At 41.5% G+C, this 19,927-nt stretch overlaps 1 pseudogene; it reads right to left on the bottom strand.

The window, feature by feature from the left end:
• LOC142055064 (small ribosomal subunit protein uS5m-like) overlaps positions 1–18,694 on the bottom strand; it is a 71,147-nt pseudogene extending 52,453 nt beyond the window's left edge.
• Positions 18,695–19,927: the final 1,233 nt, after the last annotated feature.

The following is a 19,927-nucleotide window of genomic DNA, read 5'->3' as shown; positions in this document are numbered from 1 at the left end:
TGAAGATGTCCCTGCTCCCTGCAGGGGGGTTGGACTAGATGACCTTTAAAGGTCCCTTCCAACCCAACCCAATTTCTGCAAGAATATATGTCTGTCTGTTTTTTCACTAATTCCATTCCAAAAAAACACTCCCAAGAAAGAGCTTTCTGTTTCCAGCCCCCTCCTCACTAGTATTTAAAAGATTCCTAGGACAGAGGCTGGCACAGAGCAGCCTACATGAACTACGCTAACCCTCGAGGATTTGACAACGAACTGCAATTTAAATTGCTTAGGTCAGGAAAAGGAGTGCTCAACTGTATTTTTAAATCTGGGCCTTACCATGTCTTACTATCCCTCTCAACAGTCTTATAAAAAGTGTCTAATAACAATAACCTTAACTACACAGCATTTAAGATAAAGGTGCTAGGCAAAAATGTACACAGAGCAGTGTCTTAAGAGTAAAACCTACAACTCACTGCAGTGGCTGAACATGAATCAAACATGAAGCAAATTATTTAGATGTCACTTTCAATTGCACATGTGAACATTTAATTTCAAGTGCGATACTTACTAGTGGCTAGAGGCAATCTCACAATTACATTAAATAGTTAATTCCAAAATGGAAATGAACCATCCAAAACAAAGATGGAGTCTGATTTTATATCCCTTCATAAACTTTAACTGAACTCATATACTGTTCAGAGACTGTCAACTCAGTCCATATCACCAGTTATTCCCGACAAGTTATGCTTCTGATAGAGCATTTTCTGTTAGTTTTACAAATGGAATCTTGAATTCAAGACTCACTCGGCCTGGTTAAAGATACTTACGGAAACTATTTAATTATTTTAATAGGTTGAATCCTCTCCTCCACAATTCAAAAGGGAATACTGTGCAGATGATAATACAAATAGATTTTTTTTATGAGAGAAAAGTGGAACAATGGCATACTAATATTGGATGGATTACTTATAATAGGCAAGATTCTGAAGCAGTTTCGTCAAAATCAGTGCATTCATCCCAAATTAGAACTGCCCTTGCTACTTCCTTTATATCCAAACTGCGACTGTCTGCCATTATGTGACATAACCATTTCTTGACTCCCTGTCTAATCCCAGTCTGCAAGCAGAAAAGCATGGACCCATAAGAAATGAGATATAGTGCTGGATTACTCTCAAGTTTCCTAAATGACCACACTCAAAATACCTTCTTCAACTGCAAAAGAGACCCCTTACATTCTAAATGGAAGTGTATAATGCATATCTGGTATTGAGTTCTGCTGAAAGAGAATGAGAAGATTAAAAACTCCCCTTCTCCCCCAAAGTGACAACTTAAAAAAGGGGCTGCTTTACTAAAATATGTGTTCCTTTTCACAACTCTGCCTCAACCCTCTTAAGATATCTTCTGAGGATATGTTAGCTCTACAGCGCCTTTATTCAAACCTAGGAAGTAGTAAAGAATATAAAGCATTCAGTCTAGACAGCGCATTAATGAGTCAATTAATTTGGATGCAGGATGTATCTAACTGTGGAACTGCAAGAATCTGGACACTGAAAATGTCTGAGAAAGACAAGGTCTATTGCAAGGCCATAAAGAGGAACCTGAGGCCGTGTAAGAGAAGTACCATGGGACAGATACAAGATAGTTTTAGATGAACTTCACTAACTAAAAATTAGAACTGCCCATACATGAAATGTTTCCACTGAAAATTTAAGCTCATTTCTACTTCTCACTGCTAGCTGGATTTTCAGAATACTGAAACCAGAAAAAAACCCTCATCTACTACCAAACCTTCTGGCTTCTGTTTGGTTTTGCTAATACAAGGCTAAAGCTTTAGGCGCTACCTGCTTATTCATAGAAGTTTAATAATATCATAAAAAAATGCAAAAGTTCTTGTTATGTGGATTGCTGAACAGAATTAGTTTAGGCATGTCTGAAAACTTTTTGGCAGCAAAAAGATGTCTCTATAATATATTACTGCCATAGGATAGCATGCAAAAGTTTTGGGCAGCTTCCCCAAAACCAGAAACAGATCTTTTGCACTATGATAGTACAACAAAACTTCTGGAGCTGGAATATATTATCCTGAAAGATGCATTCATACTGCTACACAGACACAGTGAAGAACTCAAACTAACGGCAAACCTTGAGCATGCTTTCGAAGTACACTTGGCATTAGGATTTCACATTTTTTAAAACTGGCAATTTAGCACAATGCCAGCAGGAAATTGCAGACATAGGATTTTCAGGTTAATCACAATTCAAATCCTGAATAAATCCAGCTACAAACCCCGTCATTAACAGACTAAAAATTTGTTAGTTTAAACAAAGAACCAAAACTGCTGTAAATTTTCCTGACAAACATCTGAGAAATTTTATTTTTTCTTCATAACCTCTTATTAAAAACCCAGGACCTTAAGTTAGATGATAATGCTGTTGTAAATGCTACTATCTTTTGAAGGTTGCTTTGACTATTAAAGCTTTAATTCACAGCTTTTTTTTAATAAACAATAATTATTACAAAGCTGGCCTCAGCGTCACCAGATGGATATGGAAAACAGAGATTTCAGTGAGGTTTGAAAGCTAAACACCATTGTCCTGGTTCATTTCCTCAAAACAAAATAAAAACCAGAGGCCAAGTGCCTTCACAAAAGTTACACTGAACAGTAACAAATTAAAACCCAATAAAATAGCCCCCCCTCCCATTAAGTACAATTAAGGCATTTAGTACAATTAACTACAAGTAAGGCATTTAATATTCACTCCCCTTTTTCTGACTAAAGCCAATTAGCCAACTATTCTTCAATGCCTTTGTAAAAGGAAAAAAAGAAAAAAAAGCAAGCTGTTGTATATTTGGAGGTCTTTACATCCTTAATACTGAAACATCAAAACTCTTCATATGTTACTACTGACAATGAAAAGTGGTAGCTCAGTAATTATTTACCTGGAGTGCTCAATTCTTTAAAAATGAAAAAAAAAAAAATCATATTTTCACTCTGACTCTTAAATTAGGAATGGCAGAAGAACTGAATAATTTAATCCAAAGAAAACTCACATAGGACTAAAAAAATTTAATATAAGATATAATTAAGGAGCAGGCTTTCAGGAACCGCTGTTTCCAACACAGAACACAAACACAGATTTATACTGAGTACAATTGCTTCCATAAGCAAATCAAAGCCTCTACAGACAAAACGTATTACTCTGAGTATGATTTTTATATTGTCGGTCTAAATGATTCTCCCTTGATTGTAACATTCTAGTTCTATAACCTCTGAAAAACCATCATATTCCTTATTCTGTATTCTAACCTAAGAAGAAACATCACCTAGCAACACAGAAATTAGGTTCTCTTCATTTCTTCCCAAGGACTACTAATGGATTTTCAATACTGTGAGTAGGAAAGCTTAATTTTTATATAGTCTCAGTGTCAAATAAAAGTTCTTTATTCTCACATACACTTGGATACACAACGAATGTTGAGAAAATTGTGCTTGCTGGTTTGGACAATTGGGGTCAAAGATAACTCCTACGGCTGGGAGACAGTCAAATCATTTCAGTATTCATGGCACATCTGTGTGCCTCTTGTTGCCTTCAGGAATGACAGCCCATATACTTCAACCCAATTCTGTGGCTATCAAATTTAGATGGTCTATATCCCACATTTTCCTCACCTACAGGCCAGATAGATACATACTTGTTCCATTAAACATACAGCACTTCCTATCAGTGTTTCTGAACAACTGAAGCTCAAGCATCTGTTCAGAAAGTCTGGACTGGTGGCGTTTCCCCAGTGTGTGTGCCTGCACGTAAGAGCACGTAAATGTACTGAGAAGTACGGGAAACAGACCTGCCCTATTGTCTCAGATAAAAGTTGGACTGAAACAGGCACAAGCAACACATTATCTGCAAGTACCAGGTCTACTGAGACGCACTGAAAAAGGAGGTAAGACTTTTCAGAGGAAATTATTTATTTTTTAAACATGATCTGAAAAACCTCAGGCCTTTCCACACCTCTAAATAAGCATGTGAAATTGTTAAGTAAATGGAAACTGAACTGCTTTCCATAGTGAGGAGGGTGGAAAGGGGAAAGGAGGGAGGAAGGAACAGAAGCTAAGCCTGGAATAACAAGATCATTTTATATTACTTCATGACAAACTCACTGAAATATGTCATTGGACAAGAATAAAACCCTGTGTTTGTTTCTGTTAGAGTTGCAGGAGACAGCTATCTGGGTAAGGATCACAGACTGCCTAGGATAACTGCAGTTCCTTCTATTTAAATGAGTTAAACTTGTTTAATAGTTAAGTTGAAGGTACAGATGACCCTACTACCAAGAGCATGTTAATATGTTTAAAAGTATGATGGAAGAGAAGTAAACCTTCACTAAAGAAATAGAAAAGTATAGTCACCTTTCTCAGTCACAACGGACTGTCATTTGGCTGACATTTTACCTGATAATTGTTTCACATAAAATGGTCATATCTGCGTTTTTAATGTTACCACTTCTGAAGCAACTGCACTGCTAGAGGATATGAGTGATTTATACTGTTAGTATCTACTTCATTTGAATTTTAAAGATTTTGGGTTTGACTTCTGTAAAAGAAACTCTTCTTAGAATAACTGTACTTTGAAATATGAAACCTTCAGTCTTCCAAATCTGATGACTACTGTCTCTGCTGAATACATAAAGGAGGTATACTTAAATACTTCCAAGCTGTTACATCTTATTAATTAAGCCAGTAGTTTTAGGTAGTTTGCCTAAATACAACCTGTTTAAAATTTTATTAAGTCAAACAATGATGCGATCACAACAAACATTTTTAATTCACTCATCTTACAAACATCTTTAATTAAGTCATTTAACAAGACAGCTGGCAAAATTCCTGGTAAAACAGACCTCATCTAGACTTTATGAATACGAATGTAAACATAATTAAGGAAACGTCTAACCTACAAAATGTAATCACATTGCAATCACTTGCAGCACTATATTTTAAATTTAAGATAAACAAAATAACAACAGTGATTAGCTCCTTACACATTCTTACCTTGTGACTGCTTGGGTGCCTAAGAAAAAGTTGTGAATGAATTTTTCCTGCAGCTGGCATCCTTAGAAAACCTTTACCAGGCAGAGCCTCTTGTTCACACTGCAACCTTCTGCAGGTCTTTTGAGACCTCTCTACCCTCAGTTGTTTGAAATCAGTCAATGATCAAAGTTAACTGGGTAAGACAAACTGACAGCCAGCATGACTGCTTAAACCCCACTTCTTCAGCAAATGTAAAGAAAGCAAATACAGTATTCTGCCTCTCCACTGTTGAGAAAAATAGGATGGCACCACCATTTCTGAAAGCCTAATTTTGCAGAGCTCTTATAAACAGTCAAAAACTGTGACTCTCAAACTGCTGCCATTATGTCCTCCCTAGACTATGTTCTTACTATTCCTTCTCTTCCACTATGGGATAGGATAAGGAACTGCAAAACAAGTGGAATGGCTCCTCAGCCACCTCAGCTCACAGTCCCAAGAGTGAATTTAAACAGCCATCATTTCCCAATTATGTTAAGCATGTGTGTAATTCCTTTCAGGACTGGAGGAAAATACTGCAGCTGGCCAGACAATTAGCAGGACATTATCGACAGCCTTTGTTTAACACAGTATTGCATTTTAGTTATTTCATTTTGAGACAGCACACCTTGAACAGGTGAGCCTGTGGCTCAAAAATTATTTTGAACATAAACACACAATTTATGCTTTCAATAAAGGACTAGGAAACAGAGGGGAAGGTGTTTCCTCCTTCCATCCAATGAAATATATTAGATGGATTCACTGTAACATAAATGAAGCCCTTGCTTGCTATTAAAAGATGATAAACTGACATTGTTCATGCACTTCCGTCAATTGCTGTAGTTGCAACTATAATTTCAGGAGATATGTAACTCGCATAGATACAAACGGTTATAACACATAGATTTTCATGGGGCTGTATCTCTCCAGAGCAAAATTTTCTTTCCTACTTCTGTTTACTACAGATAATAATTTTAATCCAACTCGAGACTTACACGTATTGAAGAAACTGCTTTGTCTCCGTTGCTCAACAGTCACATTCCAGGGGGCAGAGATGGAACACCGTGTCTGGAAAGCCCATGCCAGGCTAGAATACGAACAGCAACTCCCTTTCACTGGCACAGAAGAAAACCCTGAGAATGAAGACAGACAGGTGTTTATATACAGCACATTTTCTTCTTTAAAACAGCATTTCCTGAAAACATACATACCAGAAGAAAAAACTGTACTATTTACTCATACAGCTTACTTTCCAAAGCGAATCAGACTTGAACCTTCTGTCTTGAAGCATAAAGCAAGTTGCAGAAGGGGAAGAAATATTGCAATAGAAAGCGTCACAAGGAAAAGAAGGGTAGAAGGCTTCTAATATTGCTGATGCAGTGAGAATGCACCCTCCAAAAGTAGAAATATTGTTCTAGCAGAAAAACATGCAATAATTTTCCTGGACACAATCAAAAGTGATAAATATATACATCATTAAATACTACATGCTATGAAAACCAAATCTGAAATCAGCCCAATGATCCTGTTCAATATCTTGCTTAATGATCTGGAACGTGGGGCAGAGTGTACCCTCAGCAACTTTGCGGACAATACAAAACAGGGAGGACTGGCTGATACGCCAGAGGGTCGTGCTGCCATCCAGAGGGACCTTGACAGGCTGGAGAAATGGGCTGACAGGAACATTATGAAGTTCAACAAAGTCAAGTGCAAAGTCGTGCACCCAGGGAGGAGCCACATACACCAATACATCCTGGGGGCTGAACGGCTGGATAGCAGCTTGGCAGAAAAGGACCTGGGGGATCCTGGCGGCCACCAAGATGACCATGAGCCAGAAATGTGCCCTTGCAGCAAAAAAGGCCAACAGCATCCTGGGCTGCGTTAGGTGGACTGTTGCCCTCTGTACTGAGCACTGGTGAGACACACCTGGAGCACCGCGTCCAGTTCTGGGCTCCCCAGTACAAGAGGCGTGGACATACTGTAGAATTGGACATTAGGAAAAGGTTCTTCACTCAGAGGGTGGTTGGTCACTTGAACAGGCTCCCCACAGAAATGGTCAGGGCATCAAGCTTGTCAGTGTTCAAGGAGTGTCTGGATGACGCTTTTAGTCATGTGGTTTAGTTTTAGGTAGTCCTGCAAAGAGCAGGGAATTGGACTTGATGATCCTTATGAGTCCCTTCCAACTTCAGATATTGTATGTTTCTATGAGAAAGTCCAGTGAAGGGTTACAAAGATGATTGAGGGATTGGAGCATTTCTCATAAAAGGAGCGTCTGAGAGAGCTGGGACCATTTAGCATGGAGAAAAGCATGCTCAGGAGGGATCTTACCTATGTATATAAATATCTGAAGGGAGGGTATAAAGAAGACTGAGCCAGGCTCCTCTCATTGGTGCCCAGTGAGAGGACAAGAGGCAATAGGCGTAAATTTAAAAACAAAAAATCCCATCTGAATATAAGAAAACTTTTTTTTTTTTCCTCTCCGCTGAACATGGTCCTGGGTAATCTATTCTAGTTGACCCTGCTTTGAGCAGGGAAGGTGAACTAGATGATCTCCAGAGGCTTCCAACCTCAACTATTCTGTGATTCTGCAAATTCGTGAACCTGACTTACTCTGGCACCTTGAAAGGAGAATGTACCTCCAGAAGTACCTTCCTCATGGCCCTCTGGATTTGATATTACAAGCTAGCCAGTTACACATGCTCTTATCTCCAGAACAGATTACTTCAATATAGCATACATGGTGGTGCATTTCTGCCAGGTAGCTCAGCTAACGTAGACATGTTGCTATTCTATTAGCCAAAGGGAGCATGTTATAACTGCTAAGGCTCAGGTGCTTACCTACAACAATGAAAGCAAGATATACTTTCTTTTATTGACCAGCAGAGGGGTGGTTCTGAAGAATCCAAGTAAGGAATCCATATTTTTCCTACTTACATAATCAATCAATCCAAACAGTGTGCATATTCAACCAACTAAAAAGGGCTATACTGTCCTGAAATCAATTATTCAACATGTTATTTGGAAAATTGTAATAGAATTTTAAAAAATTTAAATTCTACCTCTTCCTAAACTACATCTAAATTCAATCTTTCCAGCTAGATTTTAAAAGCAGAACATAAGCATGATTTTTGTCATGTTCTATTACCATCCAGTATCAACAAAAGAACAATACATCACAGGAGTAACTGAAACATGGTGGGACTCCTCAAACGACTGGGGGATCGCAATGGACAGTTACAAGCTCTTTCACAAGGACAGGCAAGGTAGAAGAGGTGGAGGAGTCGCACTCTACATCAAGGAACACCTTGAATGTATTGAAGTCAACTATGGTGATTGCAACTGCTCTATCGAATGCCACTGGGTTAAAGTCAAAGGGGTCATCTCCAAGCAGGACCTCACAGAGGGCATCTGCTATCGACCTCCTAACCATGTTGATGAAGCCGACGAAGCGATATTTGGGGCACTAAAGCAAGCTTCTGGCCAACAGAACCTGGTCCTGATGGGTGACTTCAACTACCCAGACATCGCTGGAAGAACAATAGGGCAGCTTGCATGTCATCCACCAAGTTCCTGGAATGTATAGAGGACTGTTTCCTGATACAAATGTCAGATGTGCCAGCCAGGAAGGAGGCACTGCTGGACTTGCTATTCACAAACCAAGAAAGCCTGCTCTGTAATATCTTGGTTAGTGATAGCCTTGGCTGCAGTGACCACAATATTGTGGAGTTTGGGATCCTGCTGAGTGTGCTGAAGGTCAGCTCTAAGACAAGGATTCTTGATTTTAGAAGAGCAAACTTCAGCGCACTCAGGGCTCACTTGGGAGGGATTCGATAGGAGGCTTCCATGGAATACAAAGGAGCTAGTGAGAGCTGGGAATTCTTCAAGAACTCTCTATTGGAAGCACAAAGCCAATTTATCCCCTACAAAGGAAAAGGAAGTAAGCGGAGCAAGAGGCCCCCATGGCTCAACCATGACTTCCTGGGTCTACTCAAATCCAAAAGGGAAGCACACCAGAAATGGAGAAGTGGAGGATTATCCGCTGAGAACTACAAGGGCATAGCCAGAGAGTGCAGAAATGCAGTCAGAAAAGCAAAAGCCCAAATTGAATTGAAACTGGCTGTAGACATAAAAAATAACAAGAAAGGGTTCTTCAGACATGTCAACCACAAGCAGAAAAAGAAGGAAAACGTAGGCCCACTGTTAAACAGAAAAGGACAATCAATCACCAATGATGCAGAAAAGGCAGAGGTCCTCAACACCTTCTTCACCTCAGTCTTTACCAGCACTGTAGGGTCCCAGGCTTTGGGAACAAAATTGCCGATTGACCCAAACACCAACCCGCTATCAGTGAAGGAAGAGTTAGTATATGAATTACTACACGAGCTTGACCCCCACATGGGCCCTGATGACATTCACCCGAGGGTGTTGAGAGCGCTTGCTGACATCATCGCAAGGCCGCTCTCCATAATCTTTGAGAAGTCACGGAGAACGGGGGATGTCCCGGACGACTGGAGGAAGGCAAATGTTACCCCTACCTGCAAGAAGGGCTCGAGGGAGGATCCAGGTAACTATAGGCTCATTAGCCTTACTTCAAACCCTGGGAAAGTTACTGAACGAATCCTCCTCAGGGCCATCACAAGTCAATTGAAGCACGTGATTGGGAAAAGCCAGTCTGGCTTCACTAAAGGCAGATCATGCTTGACAAACCTGGTGGCCTTCTACGACAAAGTGACTTGCCTGGTTGACATGGGGCAGGTGGTGGACATTGTTTACCTGGACTTCTCCAAAGCCTTTGATACGGTCCCCCACAGTCTCCTCCTGGAGAAATTGATGTGTTACGGTCTAGACAAGTGGTCTGTGCAGTGGGTGGGGAACTGGCTGATGGGCCGCACCCAAAGGGTGGTGGTAAATAGCTCTTTCTCAAACTGGCAACCTGTCACTAGTGGGGTCCCCCAGGGATCGATACTGGGCCCAATCTTATTCAATATCTTCATAAGTGCTCTGGATAACGGCATCAAGTGTAGCCTGATGAAGTTTGCAGATGACACCAAGTTGAGTGGGGAAGTAGACACTCCAGAAGGGAGAGCTGCTCTGCAGGGAGATCTGGATAGGCTGGAAGAGTGGGCCAGCAAGAACCTTATGAAGTTCAACAAGGAAAAGTATAAGATCATGCACCTGGGAAAACATAATCTGGGAACGCAGCACAGACTGGGATCCACCTGGCTGGAGAGCAGCTCTCTGGAAAGGGACCTGGGGGTCCTGGTGGAGAGGAAGCTCAACATGAGCAAACAGTGTGCTGCTGCAGCCCAAAAGGCCAACATGATGCTGGGTTGCATCAAAAAGGGCATCTGCTGGTGATCAGCAGAGATAAAGAAGTCATTATCCCACTCTACTCAGCGCTTGTCAGGCCACACCTGGAGCACTGTGTACAGTTCTGGTCCCCTCTATACAAAAAGGATGTGGACAGGCTGGAAGGGGTCCAGAGAAAGGCTACCAAGATGATCAGAGGACTGGGGAGTCTGCCATACGAGGATAGGCTGGGAGAACTGGGTTTGTTCAGCCTTGAGAAAAGGAGGCTTAGAGGGAATCTCATCACCATGTACCAGTACTTAAGGGGTAGTTACAAAGAAGATGGAGACTCCCTTTTTACACAGAGTCACATGGAGAGGACAAGGGGGAATGGACACAAGCTGCTCTTGGGGAGATTCTGACTGGACACGAGAGGGAAATTTTTCACACTGAGGACAGTCAACCATTGGAATAATCTCCCCAGGGAAGTGGCTGACTCAACCACGTTGGATACTTTCAAGAGTCGTCTGGACAGAGTGCTGGGCCATCTTGTCTAGACTGTGCTCTTGCTAGGAAGGTTGGACTAGATGATCTCTGAGGTCCCTTCCAACCTGTGATTCTGTGAATACATTTTTTGAAGTCAGCTCTTTCTAGGCAAATAACAATCAGTTCAGTTAACTGGGGTAACATAGCAGGAAGTTCTAAAAAGTTCCTTCGAAAGTAGCCTTAAAAGGTGAATTTATTGTCATTTACTTCTACGAAAAGTTAAAGTTGACAATAAAACTCCATTATGAAAATTTTGTGAAAAACTATTAATTTTCACAAAATAAAAAGCAGCCTAGAGAAAAAAAAAAAGGCAGCAAAAAATAGGAATAGAAGATTCTTAACTCTCTGGTTAAATTCACAGAGAATGCAGAACATATCAGTTAGTCATAGTATGAGACACATAGAATATGCTAGTCACTACCCAAACACTTCCTTTTACTTCAAACTGCTACTGAACTAGCAGCCTCTCCTAATACGAACTACATAGTGTTAATAACTCTATAAACACTCAAGTTTTGAGTTGTTTTGTTTTTAATATGCATTTAATGACAAACTGTTAATCTAAAAGATTAAATTAACAGCTCATCTGAGAATAATTTTCACTAAAATTATGTGAGGTATTTATCTTTTGGAATGGCATGCAATTAAAGAATTTATTTTTTTAAAAAATAACATCGTGTATCTACAACTAATTTAAAATTGCACTGTGTGGCAGTATTTATAATTTCCCTTGTTGCACCCTTTAATTGCCTACAGCTGGAAACTGCCTCAAAATAACTTGCAAAATCTAATTCCATCTTCTTCATGCACTTACGTATTTTTTCATACCTCAAACATGACTTGAAGTGGCACACTTCACATACTTCCTGTTGCCCTATAAATGATCTTTTCACATACATAAGCCCATCTACTGATAATTTCCTTGAATAAGCTTCTTTTAATACAAAGACATAACAACTCCTAGGTCTTAATACTTTTTTGAGAAAAATGAGAAAAGAAAATCTGGACATTTATGTACAGATGCACTGGTTCAGGCTAGTGCCCTAAGCAGCTCAGTATTCTGCCTCCACCAAGCACTACAAACAGCTGCCTGCAGAAGAGTAAAAAGTGAGCAAATATGTACAATACTGTCCTCTGCAGTTTCTCAGTCTCTGACTATTTTCAGTAGAGGTGATATCCTCAGAACCATGTAAACATCTTGCATCCACAACATTCCTTGGTAAGGAGTTCCACACACCTACTACTGACCACATAATGAACGAGGTGCTTTTTAGTATTCTTATTTTCAGCCTGCCTTTTATTAGCTCCATGGCATAGTTATCAGGTCAGAAGAGAAAGTCAATTCCTATCCACTCCACATGTGATCTAGCAGACTTCTCATACTTCTCCAGGAAGCCTTTTCAAGACTGAGGAGTTCCAGCCTACTCAGCTATCGCTATAGTAATCATGGTGACCCTCCTCCCCTTTGAACCAGTCTTCTCCAGTTGTGATTTAGTCTTTTGGATATGAAGGGATTTAGAACTTCATCACCTTATATTTATCTACATTGCAATTAATTCACCATTTTATTGCCCATTCACTCATGTCCAGTCAGCATTTCTTTTCTACTTTAAATAACTTGATACCATCACCAAAATTAACTACCTTGCTGCTGAACCCCTTTTCCAGTGAGCTTATGAACATGCAAACTAGTACAGCTGTTTATGGAATTCCACTGGTGATCTCCACCTGACAAAAGAGCTCCAACACTCATCCCTACCTTTCAGTGAATTATTTAAACATACCACGACCTCCTCTCATATGCCGCATCTGCTGAACTTCTTAAAAGTCTGTGGTGAGGAACTCTGCTAAAAGCTATTTGGAAACCATGCATGTAGTGCATTAACTGGATCACCGTTATCCTACTGACTCTCTCAGACAAACCAGCAAACACACCCAAGCTCCAACAGATTTGTAAGGTTGAGTTTTCCATTACTAAAGGCATGCATAATATTTTTATCAAGCTTTTTTTAAAAGATTGGTGCCATTTTTACCACCTTCCACCCTTCAGGTACCAAATCAATTTCAAAGGGGAGGTTACACACTCTTATTAGTAATTCATCTTTTTCATCCTGGAGTTCTCTTAGAATTCTTTTGTGAATAGTTTCTGATTCTGCTAACGATCATCCTGCAGATTTGTCCCATAACCTCTTTCACAGTTATTTTAATTTCAGAAATATCCGCTAACTCTTACCACCATCACCACCAAGGGGTACCATACGGAAATCTCTTGTTTCTTTTTCCAGTGAATAATGATGCAAAGAATCAATTTAGCTTTTCTGCCTTGCCATCGCTGAGCACCCCTCTTATATCCTGTTTGTTAAACTGGCTCTACAGACATTCACTTTGAGTTATCTACTGAAGCAACATTTTATTAGCTAAAATATGATAAATAACTGGTCAAGATTCAGAACATCAGGAACACCACTAACTGTCTGGGCCAGGCTCAAACGTACATCAAAACATTACAGTGAGAAAGTCATTGCTTTGTTTGAATTGGTCCTCTGGACTTCTAGCATGGGAGGTGATGGTTTCTTTCCCAGTTCTGTAATACAAAAGCATATTCTAAATTCTCTTCCTATGAAACAATACATTCATTTGGAAAACAAAACATAAGAGAGTATTAGACAGTTTACTTCATTAACAAAAATATTTGCAATGCAATTTTGTTTTGGTTGTTAGTTTCAGAAGATGGTAACCTTTTTTTTTTTTTTTTGCCAATGAAAGTAGGAGTAAAACAATGATGGAAATCTGAAAAAAGTCTATAAAGAGGCAATAAAACCAGGACAAAATGACAAGAGTAAGAAGAATCAAGAGGCAGTGGAATCAGATTAATAACTGCTGCAGAAATAAAATTCTGACAGAAGGGCTGGGGCACAGAAGAGGAAAAAAGTCAAATGTAAGACAAAGAAGCAGCCAAATAAACACTGGTGTGATAGAAAAAGGTCAGATGATCTTCAACTGATCTCAAGATGTCTGGCAATCCAACATTATTTTAAAAAGGTACTATAATGAATTGTAATAGTCAGATATTGTAAAAGTTGTTAAAGCCCAGGGTGAGACTTCACTGAAACCAGTGACAAATCTCCTATTTTCTTTAAGGATTCAATCTCTTTGAAAGTGAGAGCAATTTATACTTTTAATACTGGCAGTGAGAGAATACCAGTTCTGAGCTGGCAATCAAAATTATATCTCTAGGAAAGCCTAGGGCTGTGTTGACCATATTTTGGACACTGGGAGATGAGACTGTTTTGGTCTCTGTATTGCAGCAGGGCAAAAGAGGGAGGAGGAAGACACAGCAAAAAAAACCTCCCAAACCCACATGATTCCTGAAGTCTGAAACACCAAGTGCTGGTATTTAATAAAGTATACCCACACACTCCTCTACACATACTGCTACCAAGGGAACAGACACTTTGAAAGGAGAGCAAAGAATAAAATATTTATAGAATATAAACAGTTTTGAAATGTCACATCTCAGTAAAACAGCATTTTGACATATAAGTACTGTACAGTTAATGCATCACATCCTCCATTCCCTACGCATGCTCCAAACATCCCTGATGGGACTTTTATTTAAAATTTAAAATGTCTCTTACAATAAGCTATTCAAAACTGAAAAGTTTGTAAAAGCAAGGCAGGTCATGAATGCTGGACTGATGTCTTGCCACCAGCAAAAGACATGTCAACAAAGCAGAAAAAAACCCCATGCTTACTATATTTAAGTCATGCTCTGCACTAACATTAACTCCCCAGTGATACTTACTTCCCTGCTACAAATGTTACAGTTAAAACCCTGCACTGACTATTAAGTGTTGCCCTTTGCTAGCTAAATACAAAATTATATAGAAGTATAAATATAGATATATCCATAAAACCATTTCATTCTTCTCACAAGCTGCAACAGAAGAGTGAATCTCAAGACAGGTGGAAAAGTAAACCTAATGGGTTAACAGTCTAATTTCTGCAAACTTTAAATTCCTAATAGATTTCTTTCTAACACTCACCCTCGTTCATATACAAGTCTACTACTTTAATATACCTGTTTCATTATAACTTTCCTAACCTTTATTTCAGCTACATACAGGTTTAACATGCCACTTTTAGGAGATTTATGCACAGGGTGCAGCATCTGTCACCACCTACAATGCCCAAAATTGACATGCATTGCCATTTGTTTGCTATATCACCTAACATTCTGAAAGATAGTAAGCATCCGGGACATCCACATATTTACCTTACTAGCGAATGCAGTGTTCAGCAAGCCTGAGTGCTAATTTTTTTTTTAAACAATTGGCAACAATGTAATAATCCCCTCTACTCCTATAATTATTTTCCACAGGAATTAAATACTGAAAACTGTTCTTACTCAAGTTCCATAGCTGAGAGAAAGAAACACTGCATGAAGTTGGTTTCACCAGTAAGAACTGCACTGCAAAAAAAACCCTTTTAAAAAGAGCCATCAAGATGCTTATTGTGTGGTTATAATTAGACCTTTGGAAAAATTGCTCAAGTATAGTTCCAGATATACCTATGGGAGGCTCTAAGCTGAAATAATCACAGCATTCTCAAAAGGCTTATGTACAAGGAAACAGACATGTTCTGATTAAATTCCAGATTGCAGTTCTGCAGATATCAAGCACTATTAACTTAGCCTCTAATGGGCAGTGAAGGGGGTTTTTTTTGCCTGGTTTCTCTGTTTGACATTTTGCTTGCTGCTTTTTATTCAAATGAAACTGTTATGCACAGAAATAACGCACTCTATACAAACAATCACAACAGAGACAACACTTCAAAATCATTACTATTTTTGTCACATCATCTCATAAGTGGTCAAGAAAGGCCCATGTAGTAATTAAATCTTTGCGCTGATACAAACTGCTTTTACAAAAAATCCTCCAGCTACCCTGGAAAATTTTAGATGCAAAGAACTTAATTTCTCAAGCTAAAACCATGCATTTAAAAATCACTGCACGTGGAAAGGTTCACTATCTTCCTGGGCTAAACACAGAACACAAAGGTAAGCAAATAGAAGGAGCTAGAGGGTCACACCTGAAAAGGCACACATTATTTTAATAAATTATTTAGGAGCAGTTGCAGCCTTTTACTTTTCCTGGCCTAACTGCACAAAATTTTTTTCTTTAGGATATACTCTGTGACTAGACAGTAAAAATGTTTCCCTCCTCCAAGGGAACACCACCGACCTGCTTTCAAACCTTCCCAAATGCTCAGTTTGGCTACAGAACTTCATTATAGACTGCCCTGAGGAAGAAGAGAGACCAGAAATTCATTAACTGCTTAAATTTTTTTTTTAGGAGTGGAGGCAAGGAAGTTTTTAGAGGACTGTAGAAGCTAGAAAAAGCTAGAGAACTTTATTTTGCCTTTCATGGTGGAGGAGAAAGAAGGGACATCCTCTGATGAAAGCAAAAAACGTGCCCAGCTTCCAGGTGTTCTAATACTAACCTCGAATACACTTTTACCAATGTAATCTGGCCTTTCTTCCCACCTCGGTCACCAGCTTTCCCTGAGAACACACAGGCATTAATTTAGTTCATCCTGACTTTTGCCTAGAACTTAAGTGCACACAAGCTACCTGGGCTGTATAAGGGATTCTGAGACAGGTTCACCAAGATTTTTTTAGCAGGATGCATAGCTGATGGCATACAATGACTCCAACGACAGAAATCACTTTGGAGATAAAGTGAAAACAAAAGGAGACAGAAAGACATAGCATGTATCCCAAAGCTGTCTCCAGCGCTGCAGATTTCCCCCTGTAAGAAGTTCCCACAGTACACGTGTACTTTTCATCAGGACCCTTTTAGACTCCTCACTGGGTACATGCAGGCTAGCTGAATCCAAAATGCTTATCATTAGGGGATGCCAACAATCCAGAGGAAAGCAAAGAGATGAAGAGAATTTTTTCCTGCTCCTACCAGTTGCTACCCAGGAGAACCTACCAAAGGGATTCACAGCTGCAAGGTCATAAGGACAACAGCATGAGAAAAAGGGGAAAATATTGTCCCAAAGGCTCTGCAACAGTGCCAGGGCAGCTTGGGTGAAAGGGGACAGAACTGCTGAAAGGCAGGCAGGAAAGTTGCAAATGAAGGGTACTTAGCAATACAAAGGTTAAAGTGCCCCTGGCACTGCAGTAACTACACCTACACAGCCTTAAGTTTGTGTCAAAACCTCAGTAGTATTCACTGTGTATACAGTATACTGCTTAAACAGTATACACTGTATAATGAAAAGACTTAAATTTTCTCTAACGAGAAGGACGCAGGTCAAAAAAAATCTATATAAAAATTAACTATATATTTAGAAAATGCCACCCAGCAAAAGTTTTCAGTTATACAGTATCATTTCTCCTTCACCAAAAGACAATTTTCTAGCCATAGCTTTTGAAGGAAAAATGCAAAGCCAACTCTGACCCTTCATGGAAAAGATATACATGCTCGCCTTTCCTCCTCAGTATACTTAAATGTATTATTTTTTCCAGTAGAGGTTAGAGTTTTGAAAAGTGACTGCAGAGGATTAAAATCCAGAAAGAAGTGGCTACTGAGGAATTCAGCAAGTCTAGAAAACAAATTTAGATTCCTATCAATTAAAAATATCCAGGAAGACATAAGAGGAGAAGGACAGAAAGAATGGGAAGAAAACAATACTTGAACTACAAAGCAAACCACCTCACTCCATTATCCTAAGGCCTACATTACTGCCCAGATTACTCTGATGGGATGAGTGATATAGGTTTGCAAAGGCACAGCTGGCCTGCCCCAAACCCGGCGAGGATGAGTGAGATCTGCATGCCTAAAGGCCATTTATGAAGTACATGTTTACTGCATGTGGAGAAACAAACATGGAAATTCATAAGTAGTGACAGCAGCAACCCTGCCCACTAATGACAATGCAAGTGTAAAGCTAGTTATTTCACAAGGTATTAATCATAATTCCTGCTCTGGAGAAGAATAACACATGCAAGAGCAACTAGGTTCATGCTACCTAGCAAAATACAGGCTTTAAAAAAATATTTGTTTGGAAAGTCCCATTGACATTGTTTAAATATAAAACAGAATTCTCATCTAGCTCTTGTAGGACCCAGAGCGATTGAACAGACAAGGGAATATATGCGACTGTGGTGTGTTCTTGCTTCTCTTGCTTCTCCAAGGGTTGTTTTCGAGTTAATTACTTGCCGTTTATTATTGTGCCACAGTAGCCATTGCTGAGTCTCACAGATGGAGCTGAGTCCAACAAACAGCAAAGCACTTTTTCCACACTGGAATTAATACAGTGGAGGGAAAAATCAGTGCAAGGGCTTATAAAATACAGCGCGCGTGTGTACAGACACCCACGTATGACGGCGACCAGCCGCCTCCGGCGCACAGACGCGCCCTCTCTCGCGTCCCCGGCAGCCCCGCCGCTATGACCCCAGAGCGGGCCGGCAGCTGGCCGCAAGGGGAACAGATTGCTCTCGCCACAGGGAGCTCTCACCGGCGCGAAGGCGGCCGGGACGCAGCACGCCCGCCCTCCCTGCACACACATGCAGGGCACCGCCTCCCGTGGGGACTGCCCGCACCGGCCCGCTGCCACGGGAGACGGGCCCACGAGCGGTGACCGCCTAACCCCCACCCCGAGGAGGCGCCCCCGGCACCGCGTCCTCCCCCATCACCTCGCCACGCCGCTCGGAAGGCGCCATAGCTGCACGCCCTGCCGATCGCCGCCACCGCCGCCGCCGCCATACCGGCCCCTTCCCCCACCACAGGCCACCGCGCTTAGCTGCCCTGCGCGCTGCCTGATGAGAAAGTGAAGGCAGCGAGCCACCGGCTCGGAGGAAAACTAGGGCGAAGCGGCGAAAACCAACGGCTGACACTTGGCTGAAGACTTACTGAAACGCCCCCACCGCCCCGGCCCCTTCCCGCCAGCAGCTGCACAGTTAAAAGTCCAACAGGCAAGCGTCAGAACAGCTCCACAACAGAGGCCCGTCGCAGGACCCCAACGGCTGCCGAGGCCCTGCCCGACGGTGGGGCGGGCGTTGAGGGCTGCTGGGAAGCAGGTCTCCACCGTGGCCTGAGGGGGTTGAAGTAAATAGCCGGTGCCGGCAGCTCTGGGTGTGGGCTGCGGGTGCGGCGTGGGGCTCGGCGGAGCTCGGGGTCTGCGCTGGGGCTGGCGCCGGGCTCTGCCCAGAACAGAACCTCGCGTGAACAGCGGGGCTCGCACGGTTTTCCTGGGGGTTACGGTCTCTGTTCCGGTGGTTGCGTTCCCCTTTCGCGCACCTGCGGTGCAGTGGGCTGTGCAGGGCTTCTAGCGGGTGGGGGCTCGGGCTTCTCAGAGGCAGCGTTTTTCTCCGTGGCTCTGCGTTGCTGCTCAGAATGACAGCCAAAGCATGCTTGCGCTTGTGGCAGGAAGATGCGCGGGGGAGGTTTAGGTTGGGTATTAGGAAAAGGTTCTTCACCCAGAGGGTGGTGGAGCACTGGAACAGGCTCCTCAGGGATGCGGTCACGGCGCCAAGCCTAACAATACTCGAGGAGCACTTTGACAATGCCTCAGATACATGGTGGGAATTTGGGGCTGCCCTGTGCAGGGACAGGAGTTAGACTCGATGATCTTTGTGGGTTTCTTCCAACTCAGGACATTCTGTGACTCTATGAATGCTGGTGGCCATTGGATCCAAAGGGCTAAGTGAGCTCCAGCAGAAGCTGTTCCCTGCATTGATGAACTTTGCAACTTTGCCTGTGGCTTAGAAGGCTCCCCTGTGCCTGACAGCAGTGCTGTCAAACACAGCTTGCAGTCTCCCCACAGCTCTGTTACTCCCCTGAACTGCAGCAGGTTAAGTACCAAATGCTCTTTAGGAACTGCTCAAGACCCTGAACTAGCTTAAACAGCAAGTGTAACAAGAAGATCTGGCAGTTCAGCATGCTGCATGTGCCTTGTACTGTTTGGTGTACCCTTGGGGCGGGAACCATCTCCTACTCTTGCACAGTGCCTACCACTGTGGCTATGAGGCATTATGT

Source organism: Phalacrocorax aristotelis, chromosome 3 (genome assembly GCF_949628215.1).
Source record: "Phalacrocorax aristotelis chromosome 3, bGulAri2.1, whole genome shotgun sequence".
In the NCBI taxonomy this organism is placed as follows: Eukaryota; Metazoa; Chordata; class Aves; order Suliformes; family Phalacrocoracidae; genus Phalacrocorax; species Phalacrocorax aristotelis.
This window is presented reverse-complemented; position numbering and strand designations above follow the sequence as displayed.